The sequence below is a fragment of the Mustela nigripes genome, chromosome 13 (assembly GCF_022355385.1).
Source record: "Mustela nigripes isolate SB6536 chromosome 13, MUSNIG.SB6536, whole genome shotgun sequence".
NCBI lineage: Eukaryota > Metazoa > Chordata > Mammalia > Carnivora > Mustelidae > Mustela > Mustela nigripes.
Genome location: NC_081569.1, coordinates 36,386,266 through 36,413,847, shown reverse-complemented (window position 1 = coordinate 36,413,847; position 27,582 = coordinate 36,386,266). Strand labels below are relative to the sequence as shown.

At 36.4% G+C, this 27,582-nt stretch overlaps 1 protein-coding gene and 1 pseudogene across 1 annotated transcript in view; both read left to right on the top strand.

Annotated features, from left to right (window-relative positions):
* Positions 1-27,582, top strand: part of RFX7 (regulatory factor X7) — a 138,537-nt gene that overhangs the window by 34,038 nt on the left and 76,917 nt on the right. The window lies entirely within an intron of this gene.
* On the top strand, positions 19,499-20,584 carry LOC132029140 (spliceosome-associated protein CWC15 homolog; annotated as a pseudogene).

Below are 27,582 nucleotides of genomic sequence, written 5' to 3'. Positions count from 1 at the left end.
CTAAAAATAGAAATCAATTGATGAACAATGTCTACAAAGAAGCCACAGAAAGCCTACTGATTAGTAAAAAAAAATCTAAAATACCCCCCTTTTAAAATTTAAATTTAATCAATTAACATATAATGTATTATTTCTTTCAGCGGTACAGGTCTGCTTCATCAGTCTTATATAATACCCAGTGCTCATTACAATACATACCCTCCCCAGTGTCCATCACCTGTTCCCCTTACCCCATCTCCCTCCCCTCCAGCAACCCTCACTTTGTTTCCTAAGATTAAAAGTCTTATGGTATGTCTCCCTCTCTGGTTTCATCTTGTTTCTTTTCTTTTCTATTTTTCCTGTTTTCCCCTATGATCCTCTGCCTTGTTTCTTAAATACCACATAGGAGTGAAATCATATGATAATTGTTTTTATCTGATTGACCTATTTCACTTAGCGTACCACCCTTTAGTTCCATCCACGTTGTTGGAAATGGCAAGATTTTAATTTTTTGATGGCTGCGTAATATTCCAGTGTGTGTGTGTGTGTGTGTGTATTGTACACACACACACACACACACATAGACATCACATCTTTATCCATTCATCTGTCAGTGGACATCTGGGCTCTTTCCATAGTTTGGCTATTGTGGAAATGGCTGATATAAACATTGGGATGCACGTGCCCCTTCAGATCACTACATTTGTATCTTTGGGATTAATACCCAGTAGTGCAATTGCTGGGTCATAGGATAGCTCCATTTTCAACTTTTTGAGCAACCTCCATGCTGTTTTCCAGAGTGGCTGCACCAGCTTGCATTCCCACCGACAATGTAGGAGGGTTCCCCTTTCTCCACGCTGTCAGCATCTGTCATTTCCTGACTTGTTATTTTAGCCATTCTGACTGGTGTGAGGTTATATCTCACTGTGGTTTTGATTTGTATTTCCTTGATGCAGAGTGATGTTGAACATTTTTTCATGTTTGTTTTGGCCATTCATATGCTTCCTTTGGAGAAATGTCTGTTCCTGTCTTCTGTCCATATCTTGATTGGATTATTTGTTCTTTGGGTGTTGAGTTTGGTAAGTTCTTTATAGATTTTTGGATACTGGCCTTTTATCTGATATGTCATTTGCAAATGTCTTCTCCCATTCTGTTGGTTTTCTTTTGTTTTTGTTGACTATTTCCTTTGCTATGCAAAAACTTTTGATCTTGTTGGGGTAGTTCATTTTTGCCCTTGCTTCCCTTGCCTTTGGCGATGTTGCTAGGAAGAAGTTGCTGTGTCTGAGGTCAGGAAAAAGTTTTTCCTGTGTTTTCCTCAAGGATTTTGATGGATTCCCATCTCTCATTGAGGTCTTTCATACATTTTGAGCCAATTTTTGTGTGTGGTATAAGGAAATGTTCCAGTTTCATTCTTCTGCATGTGGCTGTCCAATTTTTGCAACACCATTTGTTGAAGAGACTATCTTTTTTCCGTTTGATATTCTTTGCTGCCTTGTTGAAAATAAGTTGACCGTAAAATAGGGGGTTCATTTCTGGGTTCTCTATTCTGCTCCATTGACTTAGGTGGGGTTTTTTTTGTGTGTGTGTGTGGGTACCATACTCTCTTGATTGCAGCTTTGTAATAGAGCCTGAAGTCCACAATTGTGATAGCACCAGCTTTGGTTTTCTTTTTCAACATTCCTTTGTCTACTCCGGGTCTTTTCTGGTTCCATACAAATTTTAGGATTAATTGTTCCAGTTGTGTGAAAAAGTTTATGGTATTTTATAGGGATTGCATTGAATGTGTAGATTGCTGTAGGTAACATAGACGTTTTCACAATATTTGTTCTTTCAATCCATGAGCATGAAATGTTTTTCCATTTCTGTTTATCTTCCTCAATTTCTTTCATGAGTGTTTTATAGTTTTCCGAGTATAGATCCTTTGCCTGTTTTGTTAGGTTTATTCCTAGGTATCTTATGGTTTGGGGTACAGTTATAAATGGAATTGACTTCTTAATTTCTCTTTCTTCTGTCTCATTGGTGGTGTATAGAAGTGCACCTGATTTCTGTGCATTGATTCTATATCCTGCCACTTTATACTGAATTTCTATACAAGTTCTAGCAATTTTGGGGTGGAGTCTTTTGGGGTTTCCACATAGGGTATCATGACATCTGCAAAAAGTGAGAGTTTGATTCTGGATTTGGATGCCGTTTCTTTCTTTTAGTTGTCGGATTGCTGAGGCTAGGACTTCTAGTACTATGTTGAACAGCAGTGTTGATAGTGAATATCTCTGCCATGTTCCTGACCTTAGGGGAATAGCTGTCTGTTTTCCCACATTGAGAATGATGTTTGCTGTGGGTTTTTCTATAGATGGCTTTTATGATATTAGAGGTATGTGTCTTCTATCCCTACACTATGAAGAGTTTCTATCGAGAAAGTATACTGTACTTTATTAAATGCTTTTTCTGCATCTACTGAGAGGGTCATGGGGTTCTTTTTCTTTCTTTTATTTATGTCATTTAGAACACTTTTAAAAATTAGAAACAACTTATGGGTGCTTATTATCACTCTTACCCATATTGTAGAGTCTTTGCACATTCAGAAATAAAAGGGAAAAACAAGTAAAAGTTAGGAATAATTAGAAGAGACAAAACTATCATACATTAACTTGTATGGAAAACTCAATGTACATAAAAATTGAACTTTTAATAGTATAGCAAAAGTCATTTGCATTTGTATATACAATAAAACTTTTACATAAAAATATATAATTTAAAAACAAAAAAATATAGGTTCTTCTAAATCTGAGATTTTAGAAGATTTTAAAGCCTTATTGAAAGAATTAAATAATTTAAACCTAAGTAAATGGAGAAATGTACTACTACCAAAGAAATTCTTTCATGTCTTACCAATTAAGTCTACAGATTCAATGCAACTTTAACCGAAACATTGTTTTCCATAAAACCATATAATCAGATCTTACGCTTTTTTAGATAGAAAATGGCCTGTAATAGGCAAGATGCTCCTGAAGAAAAAAGTTTAGCACTTGCAATCTCAAGTGCCAAGACTAATTATGACTACAGTATTTATGGCATAGAGTTCCAATTTCTCCATATCCTTGTTAACAGTTGTTACTTTGTTGTGTTTATTTAATCCATCCTGATGGCGAGGAGGTGCTGTCTCATTTTTTACTTTATTAATGTTCAGTTGCTCTAGCACTATTTGTTGAATATCTGTCCTCCATTGAAGTGCTTTTGCATCTTTTGTCAAAAAGAATTGAATGTATTTGAATGGGTCTGTTTCTAGGTGCTCTGTTGTGTTCCATTGTTCCTGTGTCTATTACTGCCAATATGACAATAACATCAGCTTTGTAAAATGAATTGGGAAGTTTTTCCTCTTCTAGTTTCTGGAAAAAATTTTATGAAATTGTTGTTCTTAAATGTTTGGTAAATTCTCTAGCATTTCTGAACGTTTATATTTAATTCTAAAGTTTTGTTAATCTGTGTTAACATAATATGAGTGAAACCATAAGTCACACACTAAGAGAAGATAGTAGGACACAGCTGAAAGAAGAGTAGTATTTGAAAAGTCTTACAGATTGCTAAGAGAAGCAAACAAATTTGAGCAAAAACTGTAATCAGACATTTCATTAAAAGGATACATGGTTTAAAAAAAAACCACAAAAACATGCTCATGTTAGTTTTCAGAGGAAGGCAAATCATGACAGTATTTTATACCCACCAGACTTGGCAAAAATTAAATGTCCTCCTGGCTATTGGATAAATCTTTTCTATATAGAATTATAGAGCCAAAGACCATTTAAATAATAATAAAAAATAAAGCTTGACTGTATATGTTTTTATGTTTTAAATACCTTATAGATTTGGAGCAGAATTAATAATAAAGACTTAAAAAATTTAATAAAAAAACTCTACCCTGAGTGTTTCCTTCATTTTGTTGTTTTCTCTCCTTTGCTTCTGTTTGGGGAGCATGTAACTTGGATTAGGGATTTGGAGAAATCACAGTATTTTTTTTTTTGGAGTGTGTTTTTTGTTTTGCCTGTGGCACCTTCCATAAGTCATAGAAAAAAATCCCCTCCTTAGGGGAAATAACTCTCTTTTATTGTCTTTTTTTTTTTTAAAGATTTTATTTATTTATTTGACAGACAGAGATCACAAGTAGGCAGAGAGGCAGGCGGGGGGGTTGGGGGGTGGGGAAGCAGGCTCCCTGCCAAGCAGAGAGCCTGATACGGGACTTGATCCCAGGACCCTGAGATCATGACCTGAGCTGAAGGCAGAGGCTTAACCCACTGAGCCACCCAGGCGCCCCTCTGCTTTTATTGTCTTAATTGTCACCCTTATATGTATTTTAGATCCCTTTTGGTTCTAGAATATTGTTAGGAACTAGATCCTCAAAGCCAGCTTAGGCTTTACCAATACCCTGTGTACTATTGATTCTCCTTGGACTTGTGGGAATAGTCTTACCTGTGCTTCTAGATCATCATTTTCTAGTTTGGGATACTTGTTCCTCAAGATGCATGAAAATAACATTTCTTCACCAAATTAGTTGGTAGATGCTGTGTACTATTAGCCCTCTTTTTAAACCCCTCTTAAATGGACACAGTACTCATTGACATATTAAGATCTTTGAACAGTCAGTTATTATAGGGATGAAGAATCCTAGAATACATTTAATATTGCTTAATTCACCAATTCCTGTATTGACTTGAATATTGGCCACTTTTTTTCCATGGGGTACCTGTTCATATTGGGAAGAAGAGTCCTCAAAAAAAAATGCTAGAATATTGGTAATATATCACTAGTGTGTACTCACCTTGCAGTTCTCTGTTCCAGATGGTTGTAAAGCTGGCTTCTAACATTTCTTTACTCCTTCTATACTTAACACCTATCTTCTGCCTATGTTGTGTTATTGATTGTAAAACATAATTGCTTTATCATCTGTGGCTGTGATTCTTGGTTTTAAGTAAAGGGCAATTGGATATTAAATTATTCCTTTTTTTTGGAGGAAGATATTGAAATACTGATTACCTTTCTAGTAAAATCTAGTAAGGAATTACTCTGCATGTATCATGATTGAAGGCAATCTAAGAAATTTGCATTCTTATATATACTTTTTAAGGAGAAAGTCCTGTAATTAAAGAGTAACAAGCTGTTTTGTCTCTGCATGCTCACCTTTGAAAGAGTCATCAAATTTTTCTTATATTCTTTTAAGTATAGCCTATGCAATGTACTGTGCCATAGACCTACACTGCCTTCTACAGTAGTCACTAGCTACATGTGGCTGTTGAGTACTTAAAATGTAGCTAAATCATATTGAAATATGTTATTAACTACATACTGGATTGCAAAGACTTAATATGAAAAATAATCTAAAATATTACAGCAATTCTTATATTGATTACATATTAAAGTAATAATATTGTGAAGTAATATTTTGGTGTTTTAATAAAACATTTTATTAACATTAATCATCTTTTTTTACAACTTAATGTGACTATAGATAATTTAAGATTACTTTTGTGTATTCTATTTCTTTGGACAGAAATATTCCCCGTGAACTAACAGGTCTCAGAGACTGAAACTCATTAAAGTTTTATAAAGCTTTCTGGCCCAGGAAAGAATTTGTTTTCGTTTTGGAAACTTTTGGCCGAAGATCTCATGATCTTTCATTTCTTAAGTCTCTTTGAAGTATCCTAAGAGATCACTACCAGATCTACGACATGGAATTGTGCTTTAGGCACAGAGAGAAAGATGAAAAATCTAGATCTTTCTAACTATATCATTAATAATTTATCTTACCTATTTCCATGGATAACTGTTTAACCTTTAAAATGTGTCCATCTTGGTAATTTCCTCTCTAAACCATCGTTTGAAAATTGAGTATTCTTTGACCTCCTTAGGTAGACTTCTGCTTTATATATTGGAGCAACATTTTTAGATCAGTCTCTCCACTTTTGGGGAAAGAATTTTAGTAACAACTATCAAATTAGTTTTCATGTGTTTTGCCTTTTATGAGGACAAAAAGTTCTGTGGTTCTTGGGGTTAAGTGAAGGACAAGGGTATTGAACATGGTGGCTACATTTTTTGGAACAAATATTGGGATAGTGAACCCTTTGCTATCCCAATAAAATCTAGAAAAGAGTTGTTCTGTCTCAAGAGTGAAGCACTATACATGAGTCATTTCATTGCAATTTTAAGAAATATTCTTGTAGCTGTTTATATAAGACATTAATATAATTTCTGATCTGCATACGGAGCATCATTGCCTGAATCTGGCTTCTTCGAGAAAATCTCATTTTAAAAACTTTGGTTTTTTACAGCCATTCCTGCTTTTGTTTCCTTGTTTAAGGATCTCAGTTAAGAATCTAATAAGCATATGATAATAATGGGTTGGCTTAATGCTTTTCAGTTTCAAAAGACTTATACACAAGGGCACCTGGGTGGCTCAGTCAGTTAAGCATCTGACTGTTGATTACAACTCAGGTCAGGATCTCAGGGTCATGGGATTGAGACCCACATTTAGCTCCACACTGGGCATGAAGCCTGGTCAAGATTCTCTCTCTCTCCCTTTCCCTATGCTCCTCCCAACACCCTCACACTTTATCTCTCTCTCTAAAAATAAATAAATAAATAAATAAATAAACAAACAAACAAATAAATAAATAAAAAGTCCTACACACACATCACCTATTGCTGACATCTGAGGTACATCCTATGAAAATTAGGGCACTTACTTTTATCCCCACATGTTTTTTATTTTAACAAACTGCCTTATTTCTGACCTGGCTTTCTCATACTGTAACATAAGAAGATACTAAGCTGCATGGCTGTATCACTCTTATTTTGAAGCTATGTGATAAAGGAAGAAGAGTAATTCTTACTGGGTTATCCACATGATTCTGTCCTGCCTCGTGTTGTAGTTTGTTTTTTAAAGTTTTATGGGTTTATTATACAAATTGAAACAAGAACAGAAACTGTAAAAAGCTTTCTGAAACTTTGAAAAGAAAGTAAAACCTCTTCAAAACTTCCTTTTCCAAAAAACAGTGTCATCCTTATAAATGGGTCTCATTGCCTCATGTTTCATTTCGTTGTTTTCATGGACATTGTTATGTGGTCTATAGACCAAGTAAATTTGCCTGTATTTGGAATGGGAGGATGCCTCTGCAGATCAGCACTAGAGGGCATTGAAGCCCAGCAAAAAGTATATGACTTAGGAGCTACCCAGAACCTTCATCTAGCTCACTTACTGGCAATACTTCATGTTTTTTGGAGAAGGAAGTTCCAAAATGATGAGACTGGAATACAATTTTGTTCTTAATAATAAAAATCCCAGTGTAGAATAGAGGTGTGATTATCTGGTATAATAGGGGAATTTTTAATAGATAATGTGGCCAAATAAAAATCAGTGTGTGACCTTGCACAAGTCATTTAACCTTTTGATTCTCCATTTTCTTACCGTAAATGAAAAGGTTAGACTAGATTTACTTTCATTTAATACTTATGATGAATCTGATACCTGGGGCGCCTGGGTGGCTCAGTTGGTTAAGCGTCTGCCCATTTGGCTCAGGTAGTGATCCTGGAGTCCTAGGATCGAGTCTCACATTGGGCTCCCTGCTCAGTGGGAAGTCTGCTTCCTCTGTCCTTCACCCCACTCTTATGCTCTTTCTCACTCTCTTTCTCAAATAAATAAATAAAATATTAAAAAAAAATCTGTTACCTCTGCGTTACTACAGTATGACTTATATAGATCATCTTGTTTAATCTTCACAAAATACTTAAGAGGAGGTATCCTATACTTACAGAAAAAAAGAGTTCATCTAAGTAAAGGGCATACAGATAGTGATGGAAGAATTGGAATTCTTTACTTCATAAACTGTTTTTTTCCTGCTACATAGAGTGAGGTGTTTCTTACGGGATAAATTTATTTGAATGGTTCACTGTAACTTTTTTGTTTGCTCGTTTTTTTTTTAAAGATTCTATTTATTTATTTATTTATTTGACAGAGATCACAAGTAGGCAGAGAGGCAGGCAGAGAGAGAGGAGGAAGCAGGTTCTCTGCTGAGCAGAGAGACCAATGCGGGGCTCAATCTCAGGACCCTCGGATCATGACCTGAGCCAAAGGCAGAGGCTTTAACCCACTGAGCCACCCAGGCACCCCTCATTTTAACTTTTAAAAAGCATGTTACATGAACAAATCCTTTCCTATCATTTGACTACTTTGGACTTTTATTACAAATCTGAAAATCTGTGCATTGAAAAAATAATGAGCAAATGCATAGATTGAGACAAAAGAAAGTAACTCAATTTGTTCAATACCCTGCCTCCCCAAAGTACAGATTTTTCAGTCCTTTTAGAGCAAATTTTAATAGTAAAATTTGGCATTTGGGATAACCAGCAATCGTATAATAAAAGATGTCTATATGTGGAGAATAGCAAAACAAGGAAATTAATTTTACTAAAATGAATCATAGTCTAAACTTTGAAATACTAGTAACATAATCTGTATCACTAAATGGCTGTTCAATAAATATTATAAACTAACGCAGTAGGCACTGGATATAGTGGATAAATCTGTGAGTCTTAGTTTTCTATGTAGTTTAATACAGTATGCTTCATAGTTTGAATCAACATTAGATGATTTTCAGGTCTTAAACTAGTCTCTTAGTTCTAGGACCTGCATATTCGATGATGCACTTTTCTTTTGGAAAGGAGCTATTAAGCACTCACCTTTTTAAAACTTATTTTGAAAAAATACAATTGTATACAGAAAAATACAGTGAACCGTCATGTCCTTATTGTTCATCTTCAGCAACTAGTCTCATAGCTAAATATATGTGTGTGTGTATATTTTCATTTATATATATAAAATATATATAAATATAATATAAATATATTTATATTATATTTATAAAATCTCCATTGATAATGTTGATTATGTTGATCTTTTCATGTCTCAATTTTTTCTTTTGTAATTTTTTTAAAAAAATAAACATATAATGTATTTTTATCACCAGGGTTTCAGGTCTGTGAATCACCAGGTTTACACATTTCACAGCACTCATCATAGCACATACCCTCCCCAATGTCCATATCCCCACCACCCTCTTGCGTCCCCCCTCCCCCCAGCAACCCTCAGTCTGTTTTTTGAGATTGAGTCTTTTATGGTTTTTCTCCCTCCTGATCCCATCTTCTTTCATTTTTTCTTTTCCTACCCCCCAACCCCCCACATTGCATCTCCACTTCCTCTTATCAGGGAGATCATATGATAGTTGTTTTTCTCCGATTGACTTATTTCGCTAAGCATAATACCCTAGTTCCATCCATGTTGTTGCAAATGGCAAGATTTCATTTCTTTTGATGGCTGCATAGTATTCCATTGTATGTATATGTATATATATATATATATATATATATATACCACATCTTTATCCATTCATCTGTTGATGGATATCTAGGTTCTTTCCATAGTTTGGTTATTGTGGACATTGCTGTTATTAACATTTGGATGCATGTGCCCCTTCGAAGCACCACGTTTGTATCTTTAGGATATATACCCAGTAGTGCAATTGCTGGGTCATAGGGTAGCTCTATTTTCAGTTTTTTGAGGAACCTCCACACTGTTTTCTCGGGTGGTTGCACCAGCTTGCATTCCCACTAATAGTGCAGGAGGGTTCCGCTCTCTGTGCATCCTTACCAGCATCTGTCATTTCTTGACTTGTTACTTTTAGCCATTCTGACTGGTGTGAAGTGGTATCTCATTGTGGTTTTGATTTGTATTTCCCTGATGCCAAGGAGTATTTTCTCATGTGTCTGTTGGCCATCTGGATGTCTTCTTTGCAGAAATGTCTGTTCATGTCCTCTGCCCATTTCTTGATTTGTTCTTTGGGCACTGAGTTTGCTAAGCTCTTTATAGATTTTGGACACTAGTCCTTTATCTGATTAGTCGTTTGCAAATATCTTCTCCCATTCTGTCAGTTGTCTTTTGATTTTGTTAACTGTTTCCTTTGCTGTGCAAAAGCTTTTGATCTTGATGAAATCCCAATAGTTCATTTTTGCCATTGCTTCCCTTGCCTTTGGCGATGTTCCTAGGAAGATGTTGCTGCAGCCGAGGTCGAAGAGGTTGCTGCCTGTGTTCACCTCAAGGATTTTGATGGATTCCTTTCTCACATTGAGGTCCTTCATCCATTTTGAGTCTATTTTTGTGTGTGGTGTAAGGAAATGGTCCAGTTTCATTTTTCTGCATGTGGCTGTCCAATTATGGACATGGAATGGCTGTTCACCATTTGTTGAGGAGGCTGTCTTTTTTCCATTGGACAGGAAGCAGGAAGGATCCTACTTTGTCGAAGATTAGTTGACCATAGAGTTGAGGGTCTATTGCTGGACTCTCTATTCTGTTCCATGATCTTGTGTCTGTTTTTGCGCCAGTACCATATTGTCTTGATTTGGCTTTCTTTTTCAATATTCCTTTGGCTATGCGAGGTCTTTTCTGGTTCCATATAGATTTTAGGATTATTTGTTCTATTTCTTTGAAAAAAAAATGGATGGGATTTTGATAAGGATTGCATTAAATGTGTAGATTGCTTTAGGTAGAATAGACATTTTCACAATATTTGTTCTAACAGTCCATGAACATGAAACATTTTTCCATTTCTTTGTGTCTTCCTGAGTTTCTTTCATGAGTACTTTATAGTTTTCTTAGTGTAGATTTTTTTGCCTCTTTGGTTAGGTTTATTCCTAAGTGTCTTATGGTTTTGGGTGCAATTGTAAATGGGACTGACTCCTTAATTTCTCTTTCTTCTGTCTTATTGTTAGTGTAAAGAAATGCAACTGATTTCTGTGCATTGATTTTATATCCTGACACTTTACTGAATTCTTGTACAAGTTCTAGCAGTTTTGGAGTGGAGTCTTTTGGGTTTTCCACATATAGTATCATATCATCTGGGAAGACTTCTTCTGTGCCGATTTGGATGCCTTTAATTTCCTTTTTTTGTCTGATTGCTGAGGCTAGGACTTCTAGTACTATGTTGAATAGCAGTGGTGATAATGGACATCCCTGCCGTGTTCCTGACCTTAGCGGAAAAGCTTTCAGTTTTTCTCCATTGAGAATGATATTTGCAGTGGGTTTTTCATAGATGGCTTTGATAATATTGAGGTATGTGCCCTCTATCCGTACACTTTGAAGAGTTTTAATCAGGAAGGGATGCTTGCTGTACTTTGTCAAATGCTTTTTCAGCATCTACTGAGAGTATCATAAGGTTCTTATTGTTTCTTTTATTAATGTATTGTGTCACATTGACTGATTTGCGGATGTTGAACCAACCTTGCAGCCCTGGAATAAATCCCACTTGGTCATGGTGAATAATCCTTTTAATGTACTGTTGAATCCTATTGGCTAGTATTTTGGTGAGAATTTTCGCATCTGTGTTCATCAAGGATATTGGTCTATAGCTCTCTTTTTGATGGGATCCTTGTCTGGTTTTGGGATCAAGGTGATGCTGGCCTCACAAAATGAGTTTGGAAGTTTTCCTTCCCTTTCTATTTTTTGGAACAGTTTCAGGAGAATAGGAATTAATTCTTCTTTAAATGTTTGGTAGAATTCCCCCTGGGAAGCCATCTGGCCTTGGACTTTTGTTTGTTTGGAGATTTTTTATGACTGTTTTAATCTCCTTACTGGTTATGGGTCTCTATAGGTTTTCTGTTTCTTCCTGGTTCAGTTGTGGTAGTTTATATGTCTCTAGAAATGTATCCATTTCTTCCAGATTGTCGAAATTGTTGGCATAGAGTTGCTTATAGTATGTTCTTATAATTGTTTGTATTTCTTTGGTGTTGGTTGTGATCTCTCCTCTTTCTTTCATGATGTTATTTATTTGGGTCCTTTCTCTTTTCTTTTTGATAAGCCTGGCCAGGGGTTTATCAATCTTATTAATTCTTTCAAAGAACCAGCTCCTAGTTTCGTTGATTTGTTCTTTTGTTTTTTTGGTTTCTATTTCATTGATTTCTGCTCTGATCTTTATGATTTCTTTTCTCCTGCTGGGTTTAGGGTTTCTTTGTTGTTCTTTCTCCAGCTCCTTTAGGTGTAGGGTTAGGTTGTGTACTTGAGACCTTTCCTGTTTTTTGAGAAAGGCTTGTACCGCTATATATTTTTCTCTCAGGACTGCCTTTGCTGTGTCCCACAGATTTCAACCATTGTGTTTTCATTATCATTTGTTTCCATGAATTTTTTTCAATTCTTTAATTTCCTGGTTGACCCATTCATTTTTTAGAAGGATGCTGTTTAGTCCCCATGTATTTGGGTTCTTTCCATATTTCCTCTTTTGATTGAGTTCTAGGTTCAGAGCATTGTGGTCTGAAAATATGCAGGAAATGATCCCAATCTTTTGATACCGGTTGAGACCTGATTTAGGACCCAGGATGTGGTCTATTCTGGAGAATGTTCCATGTGCACTAGAGAAGAATGTGTATTCTCTTGCTTTGGGATGAAATGTTCCATCTGGTCCAGTGTGTCATTTAAGGCCTTTATTTCCTTGTTGATCTTTTGCTTGGATGATCTGTCCATTTCAGTGAGGGGAGTGTTAAAGTCCCCTACTATTATTGTATTATTGTTGATGTGTTTCTTTGATTTTGTTATTAATTGGTTTATATATTTGGCTGCTCCCACGTTGGGGGCATAGATATTTAAAATTGTTAGATCTTCTTGTGGGACAGTCCCTTTGAGTATGATATAGTGTCCTTCCTCATCTCTTATTATAGTCTTTGGCTTAAAATCTAATTGATCTGATATAAGGATTGCCACTCCTGCTTTCTTCTGATGTCCATTAGCATGGTAAATTCTTTTCCACCCCCTCCCTTTAAATCTGGAGGTGTCTTTGGGCTTAAAATGAGTTTCTTGGAGGCAACATATAGATGGGTTTTGTTTTTTTATCCATTCTGATACCCTGTGTCTTTTGATTGGGGCATTTAGCCCATTAACATTCAGGGTAACTATTGAGAGATATGAATTTAGTGCCATTGTATTGCCTGTAAGGTGACTGTTACTGTATATTGTCTCTGTTCCTTACTTATCTACCACTTGTAGGCTCTCTCTTTGCTTAGAGGACCCCTTTCAATATTTCCTGTAGCGCTGGTTTGGTGTTTGCAAATTCTTTCAGTTTTTGTTTGTCCTGGAAGCTTTTAATCTCTCCTTCTCTTTTCAATGATAGCTTAGCTGGATATAGTATTCTTGGCTGTATGTTTTTCTCATTTAGTGCTCTGAATATATCATGCCAGCTCTTTCTGGCCTGTAAGGTCTCTGTGGATAAGTCTGCTGCCAATCTAATATTTTTACCATTGTATGTTACAGACTTCTTTTCCCAGGCTGCTTTCAGGATTTTCTCCTCATCACTAAGACTTGTAAATTTTATTATTAGGTGATGGGGTGTGGGCCTATTCTTATTGATTTTGAGGGGCTTTCTCTGCACCTCCTGAATTTTGATGCTTGTTCCCTTTACCATATTGGGTACATTCTCCCCAATAATTCTCTCCAGTATACCTTCTGCTCCCCTCTCTTTTTCTTCTTCTTCTGGAATCCCAATTATTGTAATGTTGTTTCGTCTTATGGTGTCACTTATCTCTCGAATTCTTCCCTCGTGGTCCAGTAGCTGTTTGTCCCTCTTTTGCTCAGCTTCTATATTCTGTGTCATTTGGTCTTCTATATCTATCGCTAATTCTAATTCTTTCTTCTGCCTCATTTGTCCCAGCAGTCAGAGCCTCCATTTTTGATTGCACCTCATTAATATCTTTTTTTATTTCAACTTGGTTAGATTTTAGTTCTTTTATTTCTCCAGTAAGGGCTTTTATCTCTCCGGAGAGGGTTTCTCTAATATCTTCTATGCCTTTTTTGAGCCTGGCTCGAACCTTGAGAATCGTCATTCTGAACTCTCGATATATCATATTACCAATGTCCTTATTGAGTAGGTCCCCAACCTTTGGTACTGCCTCTTGTTCTTTTTTTTGTGGTGAGTTTTTCTGCCTTGTCATTTCGTCCAGATAACATTTGCTTTCTCCTCCTCTGGAATTCTGCTCTTCTCCTTGGTAAGTGAAGTTGGTCCTGGCTGGATTTCTTTTTGATCTTCTGGGGGAAGGCCCTGTTGTAGTGATTCTCAGCTGTCTTTCCCAGAGGCATAATTGCCCCGCCCTTACCAGGGGCCAGGCTATGTAATCCACTCGGGTTTGCTTCCGGGCGCTTTTGTTCCCTGAGTGCTTTCTGTAGAGTTCTGGAGGACGGGAATGATAATGGCAGCCTCCCAGTCTCCAGCCCCGAAGAGCCAAGAGCTCGGGGTCCAGCCCCTCAGTGCACCCTCAGAGAAAAGCACCCAATCGCTCCTGTTTCTCTGGCCTCTGGTCACACCTGGAGAAAAGCAGTCGGTCGCTTCTACCTCCCTGGCCTCCAGCTGCATGTTTGGAGAAAAGTGCTTAGTCACCCCGTTTCCCTGGCCTCTGGTCGCACTCTAAGCTCACCCAGCCTGTGCCCGGTTCAAGGTATCTCCGAGTTGAGAGCTTACTCCTCGGCTTTGTCGCTTTAGCTGGCTTCCCCGCTCTAATACCTGTGAGCTCTGGGACGTTCAGACACCCCCGGTCTTTCTGTGACCTTGCAGGACCTGGGGTTACGCTGACCCTGTTTGGGCTTCCCCCTGGTTTAGCCTCTGGAGCGATTTCCCTCAATGGAGCAGACTTTTAAAAGTCCTGATTTTGTTCTCCGTTGCTCGGCTGCTTGCTGGGAGCCGGCCCCTCTCCCCGTGGTCTATTTTCCCATCGCTTTGGATTCACTTTTTCGCAGGTCCTACCTTTCAGAAAGTGATCAATTTTCTGTTTCTAGAATTATTGCTCTTCTTCTCTTCGATTTCCCATTGGATTTGTAGGTGTTCGCTATGGTTAGATAAGCTATCTAGCTGATTTCCTGCTACCTGATGTCCTCTCAGCTTGCTACTTCTCCGCCATCTTGACTCCTCCCTTTGTAATTTGTTTTAATTAGTATCCTCATATTGCTGTATGTTGATTGTCTCTTAATATATAGGTCTTCTTTTAAAATTTTTCTTGTAGTTTTTATTTTTTTCTGTTGAAGAAACTGTATCATTTGTCCTCTGGAGTTTCCTGCAGTCTGGGTTTTGCTGATTTCATTCTCATGTTGCTTTTTGGCATCTTTCTCATCTCTACTTTCTATGTTTACTAGTTAGATATAAATATGGTTCAATACATAGACAGGGTTTAATGTTTTGCCAAGAATACTTCATAGATGGTTTAGTGTACATTCATCAAGAGGCTAAGCCCTCTTTTACTCTTATGGAATGTATTTCCTCAGCTATGCTGCACTAGATATCATAATCTTGCTTTAGGTAGCTATTTTTCTGTTGAGCGTCACCGAAGCAGAAGTCATTGTAGGTCCTATTCTTCTTTCCCTTTATTTCTGTTGTGCCCTCCCCTACCCCTCCATTTGACCTTAAGCTTAGGGGTTCTTGGGAAGAGACTGTCGTCTCAACTGTTGTATGTTCCTGGATTATGTAAAGGATACAGAAGTCAAATGACTATTCTGAGTAATAGTAATTGCAGCGTATCTTTAAACAGCTTTTTCAGTCTTTCTGGGGTTTCTTGTGTGCGTACAGCTACCTTATCTTTAGGAAGAGTTCAGCTGGATCAAATGTATGATGTATCATTGCCTTTTATACTTAGGCTTTCATTAAAATTCTGCAAAGACTTAACATAATAATCAAGTGATAGTTATAAAACATCACAGTTTTTTGGATTTTAAACCTATTCAGTACCGGCAAGGCCATAGTCTCAGCCTGGGAGAGAGAAAGCAGAGTGGTTACCCAGTTACATGATCAATATCTTTGCCTCCAGCATTTCAGAGTCTGGAAAGCCCATTTGCCTGCAGCCCACCCCCTGAGTCTGTTTTTAATACCCTTAGATTTGTATGGTTTTGATACTTAAGTTTGCACCAAGGACCATGATCTGAATATTTTTCCCCCTGAATATTTTCTTCTATCCCTGCCTCACCTTTCTTTCTCTCCCTTTCCCTCCCTCCATCCATCTTTTTATTGAGCACACATTGCCTGATGTGTACCAGGAAAAGTGCTAGACTTAGGAAACACAAAAACAAAACAGCAGCCTTGTCTGCAAGGGAAGGGTGGACCACTGGAGTTTTAGTTATCTATATGAAAAAAATACATGTATCACATACAGACTCAAGGGACCTCAAGCACCAAATGTATAAAGCATTTATAAGAAAATAAATCTCTCCCTCTTTTTTTAAAGTAGGTTGCTGGAGCATGGAGTCCAACACCAGGCTTGAATTCATGACTCTGAGATCAAGACCTGAGCTAAGATCAGGGGTCACACACATAACTGACTGAGCCACCCACGCACCCTGAAAATAAATTTGTGACGTCATGAAAGGAAAAGTTTTTAAAAACAAGATACCAAAAGCACTTTTCATGAAGGAAAATTCTAATAAATTTGAATACATTAAAATAAAAGCTTTCTGTAAAACAACACCATAAAAAGAAAAACAAGCTGCAGATGGGGAGAAAATATTTGTAATTAAATAATTGGCAAAGGATTAGTATCAGAGTATAAAGAGGACTCATTATTATAAAAATAACAATAGTAAACAACAAAGTGGAAAATGGGTAAAGATTATGAGTAGACAGTACATATAAGAAAGCATAGTGGTCAATAAACATGTGAGGATGTTAATCCTCATTAATAGAGTGATGCATATTAAAGCACTGAAATAATTTCACACACATTACATTGGCAAAAGTCTGTCATTATCGGATTTTGGAGAGGGTAAAGAAATTCTCATACACAGCTGATGGAGTATACTTTGAAGGCCAATTTAGCAATAATTAGAAGGTTGAAGATCAACATACCAGAATTCCCCTGCAAGGTTTGTGTATATGTGTTTGTGTATGTGTCTGAGAAAAAGTGTTGCATAACAAGAGCTGTATGCCAAATGTTTTTTGCAACATTCTGTGTTACAGTAGAGAGCTGGAAAAACCATAGTTATCTTTCAGTAAAAGAATGTATAAATAAAAAGTGGTATGTTCAGACAGTGGGATACTATGTGTATTAATTTTCTAGGGCTGCTATAACAAAGTACCACAGAGTAGGTGTCTTAAGCAACAGGAACTTATTTTCTCACAGTTCTGGAGGCTAGAAGTCCAAGATCAAGGTATTCACAATGTTAATTCCTTCTGAAGGGTGTGAGGGAAGGATCTTCCAGGTTGCTTTCCTTGACCTGCAGATGGCCTTCTCCTTATGTCTTTTTACATCTTCTTCCTTCCTTATGTGCCTTCATGTCTGCATTTTCCCATTTTATTAGCACAGCTATGGTATTAGATTAGAGCCCACCCGCATGACTGATTTAACAATGAAGTTAATTGAACAATGAAGCCTCTGTAAAGACCCTGTCCCCAAATAAGTTCACATTGTGAGGTACTGAGATTGATACATAATTCAACCCATAACACTAATAACAGTTAAAACAGATAAACTAGAATGAATCAAAAGATACACTTTCTAAAGCCCCATAAGTAAAAGGGGGAGGGGAAAGGTAGACTAATACATGTATCATAACTCCATGTTTATAAAGTAAACAAAACTGCTTCATATTGTTTAGTGACATACATTACCACCCCTCCCCCCATTCCAACAGGGACCCAAGTGGATGCCTGAGACCATGGATAGTACCATGGATAGAAACCATGGATTTTTTTTCTTATACATAGTGCATATGTACCTATGATAAAGTATAGTGTATCAATTATGTACAGTGAGAGATTAACAACAAATAGTAAAATAGAACAATTATAACAATATACTATAATAAAATTAGGTGAATATGTTCTCTCTAAATATCTGACTATACTCACCCTTCTTGTGGTGATATGAGGGTGATGAAATGCTTACATGATGAGATGAAGTGCAGTGACTGATGTAGCCATCATGATACAGAGCTAGGCTACTGTTGACCTTCTGATTATAAGACCTGATTATACATTATACATCAGAAGGAAGATCACCTGCTTCTGGACCATGGTTAACTTTGGATAATTGAAACTGAAGGGGGACTACTGTACTGAATATTTGTAGTAAAATATAAATATTCATAAGAATGATAATAAGTTCTAGATAGTGGTCACCACCAACAAATGAATGGTGAAATGAAATTGGAAAACAGCCTAGAGGGGCTTCAGTTTCATCTACGAAGGTTTCCTCCTTAAGGGAAAAAAGGGAGAAAATGTTCAGATTACTTCAAAGTCACTGGCAGGAATGTGTATTGTATTATTCTCTATAACTTTTTTTTTTTTAAGATTTTATTTATTTACTTGACAGAGAGAGATCACAAGTAGGCAGAGAGGCAGGCAGAGAGAGAGAGAGGAGGAAGCAGGCTCCCTGCCGAGCAGAGAGCCCGATGCGGGACTCGATCCCAGGACACAAGATCATGACCTGAGCCGAAGGCAGCGGCTTAACCCACTGAGCCACCCAGGTGCCCCTATTCTCTATAACTTTACACTATACTTGCAACTTGGTAATCTCAAAAAATAGTAAAATAGTAAAAAATTGTTCAATGCTTTGTAGAATGCTTGGTATGCATTAGAACAATAGAAAATAATACTAACTCAATGAATGCATTGATGTCACTAAGAAATTGAAAGCTTCATTTTAATAATATTAATAATAATAGGCAAAAGTTTTCTGTTAATAGTTAATTCTTCTAGTGGAAGTTAGTTTTGGGGTCCTGGGTGACTCAGTCGGTTGTGTCTGACTATTGATTTCTGCTCAGGTCATCATTTCAGGGTCCTGGGATCAACACATCAGGCTCTGTGCTCTGCAGGGAGTCTGCTTCAGGATTCTCTCTTCCCACATTGCTTGTACATACGTGCACGCGCGCACACACTCTCTCTCACTAAAATAAATACATCTTTAAAAAATGAATTAGTTTTATCTGAACAGGAAAATGAGTTTTTTGATAAAATTAGCAAATGCTTATAATACTCTTCAAAAAAACAAAAAGTTCACTATTCATACCTAACGAAGTTTGAACTTTAGAAATAATTCATTTATAGAGCATTGTATTGAGTATATTAGGGAACCTCTTATATGTGAGTCAACAACACATAGTACATGAATGACTTTGTTCTGTGCACTCCAGAGTTGTAGCACTCAACTAGAGACGTGATAATATGTAGAGCAGTTTTGGTTGTCAGAATGTCTACTGACATTTAGTGGGCAGCATACAAGCATTCTACAAAGCATAGAACAAACTGTATGGTAAAGCAAGATGCCACTAAAAAGCGGTGTCCTATTGAGATGTATTGGTCTACAACCTAAATTACCTTTAAAGCAGATCCCCGAAAGCTCGTAAGATCAGGCAAGAACTCTGAATGATGACTATTTTTAATGCAATTTGGGAAGAGTTGTAATGGTGTCTGTATGATTTCTGGAGGCTGCTGCATCAGATCTCGGCCAGCCAGAAAAGATGACAACAGCAGCCAGAACAACTTCTGAATCTGTGAGAGATAGGAGAGGAAAGGGGGAAGGTGATTTGAGCCACTTCTTTTTTTTTTTTTTAAGATTTTATTTATTTATTTGACAGAGAGAGATCACAGGTAGGTAGAGAGGCTGGCAGAGAGAGAGAGAGAAGCAGGCTCCCCGCTGAGCAGAGAGCCCGATGTGGGACTCGATCCGAGGACCCTGAGATCATGACCTGAGCCGAAGGCAACGGCTTAACCCACTGAGCCACCCAGGCGCCCCGATTGAGCCACTTCTTAAAGCAGTATTTAAGTAGAAATCTTCTCACACAAAGATAAAATATAGATGAACTATTCAAGAGGCAAAAGAAGTAGTTTGGAATCACGATTTAGGAACAACACTGGAAGGAAGAGAGGAAACAGCAGGAAAAGAAGAAATCATCCTACATGAGAACATACAACATCTTCAGTGTCAAAGAAGCCTTGCTTAGACCAGATTTCTCCTGCCAACCTTGTGCAGATGAGCCTCTAACAGACGAAGAAAATGAAGATTTTGAAAAGGAGAGTAATGCTGATACTGCAGCTCTTCTTGAGGAACTAGGAAACTTTTAAGAATTGCTTAAAAGGAGCAGTCCTGGAAGGAGCAAGAGCAGAAAGCTGAAGAAGAAAGAATAAGTATAGAAAACGTTGAGTGGAAACCCTCTCTTTAATCTTATTGGGCCATTCCAGGCTCAAGCCAGTTTCAAAGTTAATAAAAGATGGGATGAAGGGGGCACAGCTGGTGGCTCAGTTGGTTAAGCCTCTGACTCTTGGTTTCAGCTCATGTCATGATCTCAGGGACATGAGATAGAGCTCCCTGTCAGGCTATGCACTCAGCATGGAATCTGTTTGAGATTCTCTCCCTCTCACTCTGCCTCTCCTCTCACTCACACGCTCTCTCTCAAATAAATTTTTTTTTTTTTAAAGGTGGGATGGTTATGTTGTTTTCAGGAACTATGCAAAAAGGTATACATTATCAGAGGAAAGACAAAAGATTTGTAAGTGATACACTGTGATCTGAATTTCACAAAATGTTCATGTAGAAATATATATAGTACAGTTTTATGTGCTTAATTAAAGACTGTAAAATGGGGGTGCCTGGAAAGCCTAGCTGGTTGGGCCTTTGACTCTTGATTTCAGCTTGGCTTAGGGGATTGATCCCTGGGTAGGGCTCTGAACTCAGCTCAAAGTCTGCTGGAGTATCTCTGTCCTTCTCTGCCCCTTCTCCCCAACTCATGCTCTATAAATACATATATACACACATACATACATAAAATCTTAAACAAAGACTGTCAAATGTAAGCAATTCAAAACAAAAGCATTTGGGGATGTAAATGTAAACATAATTGGTACTTATTAAGGTAAGTTTTACATGACCTAAAATTAACCACTTAAAGTTCACACTTGAATGACATTTAGTACATTTATAATGTGTTACCATCACCTCTGTGTAGTTCCAAAATATTTAATCACCCCAAAGTGAAACCCCATATGCTTTAAGCATTCATTCCCCAATTTCCTGTCCCCTTAGTTCCTGGCAGCTACCAGTCAGCTTTCTGGTTGTATGCACTCTGGATGTTTCAGACACATTAAATTACAGAATAATTACATAATAAATGACCTTTTATGTCTGCCTTCTCTAAATAGGCTTTTCAGGATCCATCCATGTTTTAGTATGGATCATTCTTTTTTTGTGGCTGAATGATACTCCATTATATAGATGTACCACATTTTGTTTATTCATCCATTTGGGTTGTTTCCACCTTTTAACTCTTAAGAATAGTGCATCTCTAAATATTTATGTGCACATTGTTGTTTTAATACCTATTTCATTTCTTGGATATATACCTAGGAGTAAAATTTCTGGGTTATATGATAATTATGTGTTTTGTGAGGAAACACCAGACTATTATCTGTAGCAGCTACACTATCTTACATTCCTGTTAGTAGCAGACAGTGATTCCAGTTTCTCCACATCCTCACCATCAGATGCCAGTTTTGTTTTGTTTTTTTAAGATTTTATTTATTCATTTGACAGAGATCACAAGTAGGCAAGAGAGAGAGGCAGAGAGAGGAGGGGAAGCAGGCTCCCTGCAGAGCAGAAATCTTATGTGGGGCTCGATACTAGGATGCCGGGATCATGACCTGAGCTGAAGGCAGAGGCTTTAACCCACTGAGCCACCCAGGCACCTCCAAATCCCAGTTGTTTTTAAGAAAAAATGATTAAGTGGGCACCTGGGTGTCTGAGTCCATTGAGTGTCTGCCTTTGGCTCTAGTCATGATCCCAGGGTCCTGGTTTCAGGTCCTGCATTGGGCTCCCTGCTCAGCAGGGCAGTCTGCTTCTCTCTGCCTCTGGCCCCACCTCCATTCTCTCTCTCTCTCTCTCTCTCTCTCTCAAATAAATAAGTGAAATCTTTTTTAAAAAGACGTAGTTAAGTGTACAAATAAAATATTTCTGGATGATGGGATTAAGAGTAGTTTGCTTTATATATATATATTTTATCCTTCAACTTTTATAGAATTAACCACTACATTGTGGTTATTTTTATTATTTATTTTATTTTTAAAGGTTTTATTTATTTGACAAACAGAGATCACAAGTAGGCAGAGAGGCAGGCCAGGACGGGGTGGAGAAGCAGGCTCCCCGCTGAGCAGAGAGCCCAATGCGGGACGCGATTCCAGGACCTTAGGATCATGACCCAAGCCAAAGGCAGCGGCATAACCCACTGAGCCACCCAGGCACCCCTATTTTGGTTTTCTTTAAAAACAGAAAATTTTTTTGTTCTCTTTTGAGCGAACTACAAGTAAATGCTTTAGAAAAGTATAAGATAAAAACATCTTTTACTTTGATGGACTGTGAGCTAATTCATAATCCACAAAAAGGATTTAAAGTCAATATACTTTTGACAGAATTAACTATTTTGCAGGAAGAGGAAGCTAAGAGTTTGACTTGTCCTGGCAAGGCTAGAATGGCTTCTTACAGTTGATGTACTACACTTACTTCCTGTACTTTAGATTTTCCATAGGTGAAGTGTAATATCTGGTATTCATAGATCACAAATTCTGCAACATGAGAATTTTGAATCAAGTATATAGGAATTGTGAGTCGTTCTGAATTCAGACTTGGAGACTCTAAATAAATGTAGAAATAGTATTGAACTTTTGCGTGGAAGCCAAACCTATTACTGGAGAGATGACTGGGAATCTCTTAGGATGATATCAGTAATAAATACTTAATATAACAGTTTGTGGAAACTGGGAAAACAAAGTTTCTGGAATGGTTATAGCGAGCATCTGTTCTTTCAAGCATATTGTTACTTACAGTGAGTTATATTCTATGTATTGTTACATATACATATAGTATACATATAATACATTCTATGTATTATAGTCTGTGTATGTTTGGCCCATGACTAGTAATCTATTTATTGTGGCATGTTGAACTATGAAGAAAAGGGGATATTACATGGTTATTTTTGTGAAGTAAAGTGGTTATTTCTGTGAGGTGAAGTAAGCTTAGACTAAGTTTTTTTGTTTGTTTGTTTGTTGGGGTTTTTTTTAACATATACTTCCTAAAATTATTGTCTCTTTTGTATAACTGCATTAGGTAAGAAAGTTTCCCCAGCTTCACTCTATAATTCGGCTTAGGGAAAACAAAATATGCTTTCTCAAGTTGTATCTCTCTTTATTAAATTAGTATATGCTGTCTTGCTGCTGTGTTTCCCTCTTTTCCCTACTCTGTAGGTCTAGTTTAAGATTTTTACTTCTTTTTTGTTTTTTTAAGATTTTATTTATTTACTTGACAGACAGAGATCACAAGTAGGCAGAGAGGCAGGCAGAGAGAAAGGGAAGCAGGCTCCCCGCTGAGCAGAGAGCCCAATGTGGGGCTCCATCCCAGGATCCCAGGATCATGATCTGAGCTGAAGGCAGAGGCTTTAACCCACTGAGCCACCCAGGTGCCCCAAGATTTTTACTTCTTAATATTGTGTTGATCTGACCTAATATGCAAAGCCTGAACTGAAAGATGTGGAAGATGAATGATTAGCATGTTCCATAACATTTGTAGTTCTAATACCACAGCAAAATTATGATACTGATATTTCATTATTTTTGTCTAATACCAACTACCAGGTTGATACTATCTAATTAAAATGTTTATAAAACATTTTTTGTCATAGATTAATTTAGTCTATGCTAGAACTTCATATAAATGGAATTGTCCACAGTGAACTTCTCTGGGTGGTGTCTTTGGCTCACTGTAGTATCTACTAGATTCATCCATGTGTTTCTGTGTATTATAAGTTGTTTTTTGTTTGGCTTTTAATTGCTGAGTACTATGACTATACCATGTTTTTATCTATTCTTACATTGACTGCCATTTGGATTATTTTCAGTTTGGGGCAATTATGACTAAAGATTCTATGAACATTATTGTTCAAACCTGTTTCATGGATACAGAGTTTCATTTCTTTTAATATAAATACCTAGGAATAGAATTGCCACAATAAAAGATAAGTTTATATTTAACTAAATTTTTCTGAAGTGGTTTTACTTTTTACATTTCCACCAGAAATGTATGACAGTTGGAGTTCCTCCAAACTGTGTTTTTAATTTTAGCCATCCTAGTGAGTATATAATGGTATATCGTCATGATTGTGATTTGCAGTTCCTTAATGATTAATGATGTTGGACATCTTTTCATTTCCGTATTGGATATTTGTATATTTTTTTGTGTGTGTGAACTATCTATTGCAGTTGTTTATTTATTAATCGACTTTACTATTGAGTTGTAGGAATTTATAACATATTCTGAGCATAAGTCCTTTGTTAGATGTATGTTTTGCAAATATTGGTTTTGTGTGATGGCTTGTTTATTTGCTTAGTTGATGTCTTTTGATGAATATAGTTGATTTTCATTTTGATGGAATTTAATTTTTTTTTCTTTAAGGGTTATTGCATCCCAAGATATCTTGTATATTTTTCAGGTCATAATTTCTTATAGGCATTTTATAGTTTACATTTTTATGGTTAATTTTAAGATCCAACTCAAAATTAGTCAAATGAGTTATATTCATTTGTTTATAGATATATCTGGTTATTCCATCAGCCTTTGTTGAAAGGATTTTCTTTTATCGCTTAAATGCTTTAGTTCTGTCTGCAACTTCTGTTGCAAATCAGCTGACTGTATAGAAGTCAGCTATCACTCATACCACTTTTTTACTGCATATAATGTTAACTTTATTTACTCCATCCAGTTGACCTCAAAATTTGCTTTTCATCTTCGTGTTTTCATCTCTTTGACTATGATGTGCCCATGTGTGGTTTTCTTGGTAGTAATCCTGCTTGGAATTTAATGAATTTAGATATGTAAGTTCGTGTTTTTCACATAATTTGGGGAAATTTTTGGTCATTTGTCAGATATTTTTCTGTCCCATTATCTCTCCTCTCCAACTGTACATGGTTAGACCACTTGATGTTTTACTACAGATCCCTAAGGCTCTGCTTATTATGTTGAAAATCTTTTTCTTTCTCCTTTAGATTCAATAAGATATATTGATTTATTTTCCAGTTTAGTGACCCTTTTTCTGCTGTATCTGATCTGCTGTTAAGGTAATCCAATGAATTTTTCATTTTAGACATTGTACTTTTTAGTTTTAGAATTTCCATTTGGTTCTGAGAAACTACCATTTCTCAGCTGAGGTTCTCCCCTGCCATGTATACGTTTCTTATGACATTATTTTCCTTTAAATACTTGGACATATTTATAATACTTGCTTAGAAATCCTTGACTAATTCTGACATATGGATCATTCAGGATTTGGTTTCTGTGAGCTGCTTTTTGTCTTGACTCTGGATCTCTTTTTCCTGTTTCTTCTTTCTGGTATATTTTGCTTGTGTAATGGGCTTTGTGGGTGATACACTGTTGTAGGCTTTGGATTATGTTATTTTTCTCTGAGTGTTTTGGGGTTTTTTGTGTTTTGGAATTTTTTTGTCCTGATAGTCTGTAACATGTTGGGATTCAAACTCCAGCATTATTACTCCTATAATAAGCAGCAAGGAGACTCAACTCAGATCTTTCCACTTTTTCCAGCCCTTGCTTTTTTCTGGAGCCTTGGAGTCTTTCCCAGAGGAAGGTCTCCAAACGTTTGGGCATAGTTTATAAAGAAATTTTGTGGCTCCATCCTTTCTAGGATTTCATCTTTCATGTTACAGTGGCTCTGGCAATCCCAGACATTGTCTTCTGCCTCCTCAGCTGGCAAAACAGAAGATTTCTGCCTTATTCTTCAGTGATCATTGTTGCATGGGTGGATAGGTGCCTTCGGACAAATAGCCTTATAACGACAAATCCTACCTAACACAGTTCCCTTCTTTTACGGATGTTTCCCTCTAGTTGCTACCTGCTTTTGGTCACTCTAACTTTGATGCGAGGTTTTTATATTTTGTCCACAATATATCATTGTTACATGTGGGAAGTTACTTTGTCATTTTCTGATGCAGAACATCGGGATATTGAAGCATCATTTTTATTGAGTCAGTAAAAATAATGAATATTCAGGAATATTGTAGGAAATAATAAAATGCCCACTAAATGGAATATTATAATACATCATGTTAAAATTCTGAAACAAAAACTGGAAACCGAACAGGATGTCTGCTCTCACTGTAATTCTTAATCTTTAGACTAGAGATTTTAGGCAAAGTAATTAGATAAGAAAGGAGGTGAAAAAGAGGCATAAGGACAGAAAAGGAAGAAAAATATTTTCATTAATTGTAAGTGAAATGGTTATCTACAGGAGAATCTATATACTGTTAGAACTAATAAGGTCAGCATAGAAAACTAATAGTTTTTGTGAATATCAGCATGTACATTAGTAGGTTAAAAAGTATAATTTTAAAAAGATACAGAGAAAATTATAAGACAGTTTTAAAGACAGACAAAATAAATCAAATTATGAGTCAACTCCTCCATTTCAATCTATAACTTCAGTGCAGCTCAATATAAATCTTAGCAAGAATTTTGTATAATTGGAAAAACCAAAAACTCAACCTGGTATTTAAGGCCTAAGGATTATCAAGACTGTTCTGAAAATGGTCAAAAAAGGTCATTTAAGCAAACAACTAGACCTAATTTTTAAAGCACAGGTAAATTTAGAGTGGTGGTGCAAAGATAGATACATAGGTTAATAATTAAACAGAAAAAAAGCCAAAAATAGATTCAAGCATACGTGCAAACTTGGACATAATAAAATAGGGAGCAATTGGCCTACCAGAGAGAAAAATGTATTATACCACACCATACGTAAGAGTAAATTCTTATTCAAATAAAGATCAAACTTGAAAAAGCTAACTTTAAAAATATTAGAATGATATATGTCCTTAAAACTTTAGCTAGATAGGATGTCTTAAGATAAAAAACACAGATCATAAAGGAAAAAATTAATAAATTTGACTAAATCAAAAATTTAAACTTTAGTAAGCTATCACTAAAATATATAATTAGTGAAGTTAAGTATATGTAACAGGATTCCTGTCCATAGTGTATAAAGAACAGCTACAACTTAATAAGAAATAGTCAACTCCTCTTAAAAATGGGCAAAGAATATGAACCAGCAATTTACAGAGGAGAAAATCCATATGGCCAGTGAGCAGGTGAAAAATATTGCTAGCAATTGGGGAAAATGACAAATTCAAAAAATATATATCCATTAAGATAGTGTTTAACATGTGTATTATATATCATGTATAAATGGCAAATATTTGTACAAAGTAGTAGGAAAGTATAGACTATTATGTGGTACTGATGGAAGTGTAAATGGATATAAACTGCTTGGGAGAAGAATTTGATAATATATTATACAATTGAAAAAATACATCCATGAGCCCCTGAAAATTAACTTTTGAATTTGTAACTGAGAGATTTCCACTGTGTACATCAGGAAACCTATACAAAGTTTATTGTGACATTGTTAGTAAGAAAAACTGGGAAGTATAAAATTGGCTTTCAGTAAAGAAATAGATGAATGTATTTGATATATTCACCCAATTGAATAAT